At 33.0% G+C, this 2,701-nt stretch overlaps 1 protein-coding gene across 1 annotated transcript in view; it reads right to left on the bottom strand.

The window, feature by feature from the left end:
* LOC107713550 (dmX-like protein 1) overlaps positions 1 to 2,701 on the bottom strand; it is a 66,717-nt gene that overhangs the window by 38,996 nt on the left and 25,020 nt on the right. The gene's annotated exons all lie outside the window — the stretch shown is intronic.

The raw sequence follows: 2,701 nt of genomic DNA, 5'->3' as shown, positions 1-2,701 counted from the left end.
TATTGAGAAAATCATCTTTAAAGTTGTTCAGATGAAGTTCTTAGCAATGCATATTACTAATCAAACATTAAGTTTTGATATATTTACGGTAGGAGATTTACAAAATATCTTCATGGAACATGAATTTTGACCCATACAATGTATTGTTGGCTATTGCTACAAATATACCCCAGTGACTTAACACTGCTTTTGTGCCGCAGAGTCACATATATGAATATTCCATGCAGCAGAGACTCGGTGTCAGACTGAACTAATCAAAACTCTAGAAGGTTTCCCAGGGTTCGTACAGATACCGCAAAATTAAATCCCAGGACTTTTCAAGCACTACATTTTTGGTTTTCCACGACTAAAATCAGAGATCACACTTATCAAACAATATCGTTATTACCTTTCAAATTCTAATAAATTAACTAATAAAACAAAATGGTACAAATAAAGTGCAGCACATGCAAAGCATGCAATGACTGTGGCAACTTTAACATTTGAAAGGATACTATGGCAAAGTTATCTTTAGTCAAAAAGTACTTATGGCAAAGTAGCCTTCCTTTTTCAAACTGATTTTTTTTCATGAACATATGACCTGAAGAATGAAAGCTATATCATACACTTGGAAAATTATGAGCTATATCACGCTCTTAGAAACTAGGGGTGTGACAATACACTTAGCTCACAAGATGAGACAAAACAAAATGCAGATACTTGTTTCACTAGAACGAGACAATATTTTAAAGGGCACCTATTATGCCCCTTTTTACAAGATGTTATATTGGTCTTGGGTGTCCCCATAATGTGTCTGTGAAGTTTCAGCTCAAAATACCCCACAATCATTTATTATAACAGCTGGAAAATGTCATTTTTGGGGTGTGTTTAAAAAAAAAAAGAGCTTTTTTGGTGTGTTTCACTTTAAATGCAAATGAGCTGCATATTCCCGCCCCGTCTCCAGAAGAGGGCGACGCGTATACTTCTCTCTGCGCATACATAAACATATTTAGGTAGATTTTGAGGCGCATTACCTTGAAAAATTAAAGTAATCCACTGCGTCATCAATGCTGTGCTGTAGGGGTGTGCGATATATATCGTCTGCGATAATTTGGTTCAATCGCAATGACTCACTTATTAACAGTGATTTGCTGCCACCTGCTGGCGGTTTTAATTTCAAATTTCGGCTTTTTCTTTCTTTTCTTTTCTTTTTTTTTCTTTTTTTTCTTTTTTTCATGTTTTAAATCATTTCAAATATCAGTATTCAACGTTTTATGTTTAATATATCAAAACATTATTTATGCATTTGTAATTGCAGGTTAAATGCATTCATGTCTTGCATTAAGCAAAATACATGTGTGTAAATACATCTAAATGCCACTTCAGATGCAGCTTCTGTGTTGATTTAATTTGCTTGGTAACAGCCCAAATGTCTTATTATTCTAATTCCCTGATTAAATGTAAGAATTTGACTCAAAAGATAATGGACACTTTTAGAAAAAATGGCTTTATAAAGGTTAAAATGCCCATAAAATGCAAAAATCTGTTTAAACTTATTGGAAAAGATTAATTTCTATCAGTATGAACTGACCAGCACACAGAATATGAAGATTATTAAAAACATTAGGAGTCAGCTGTCTTCGGCAGTCCTTAAGGTACCAGCACAATAACACACTCAGCAAAATATCGTCTAATTATCGTTATCGATAAAATCCCATAAAATATCGAGATATAATTTTTTGTCAATATCGCACACCCCTACTGTGCTGTCAATCAGCTGCAGTGGGCGGGGCCTATGCAGTGTGATGTCACATTGCATAGAGATAGAGAATCAAAACGACAGGCCTAGTGAGACTGATTTGGTTTAAAGGGGATTAAAAAATGAGGAGTGGGTGAATTTTTATCATTGTAGGGTGGTTGTGTTCACACACTGCCAACACATTTATGTCCAAACACCATGTAAAAGTGGATTTTGCATAACAGGTGCCCTTTAATACTATTTTAAGAAATTTTCAGTGACAAAATATTTGTCTTTTAATTACAAAATGCAAAATAATGCAGTTGTATTTTGAAATGTTTAACTAATCTAGGGCCATAACTAACGATTATTTTGGTAATCAAGTAATCTACTAATTATTTTGACGAGTAATCTGATATTTTGTGAAAAACAGGCTTTAATATTGCTATATTTACCTATATATAAAATAACGACGAGGCAATAATAATAGGTTCAAATAAAGTATTTACATATCACAAGTAATTACATGGTTTTATTCATAATACATAATGTAATATGCCTATACATAATATGAGCATAAACTTAATTACTTAATGTATTATAACAAATACCTGCAGGGGGCTCTGTATTTATATCAGATGCGCTGCATTGTTAATTTTGTGTGAAAAGACTGCTTTTATCGAAAACAAAAATTAACACTAATTTCATATATAATGCCTCTTAAAAATTCAAGCACTTTTCAAGTACCTTTTCATAAATATGGCTGTTTTCAAGGGTTTTCCAGGACTTAAACTTCAAAAAGTCAAATCTTCAAGCACTTTAAAGGGGTCATCGGATGCAAAATTCACTTTTACATGTTGTTTGAACATAAATGTGTCTTACGGTGTGTGTACACAACCACCCTATAATCATAAAAATCCACCCAGTGTTTTTTTTTTTTTTTAAATCCCAATAAATCATACCCACTGTCTCAGATCAAGCTGT

Source organism: Sinocyclocheilus rhinocerous, unplaced genomic scaffold (assembly GCF_001515625.1).
Source record: "Sinocyclocheilus rhinocerous isolate Xijiao unplaced genomic scaffold, SAMN03320098_v1.1 scaffold1049, whole genome shotgun sequence".
Classification (NCBI taxonomy): Eukaryota; Metazoa; Chordata; class Actinopteri; order Cypriniformes; family Cyprinidae; genus Sinocyclocheilus; species Sinocyclocheilus rhinocerous.
Note: the sequence above shows the minus strand (reverse complement) of the source record. Positions and strands in the feature narration are given on the sequence as shown.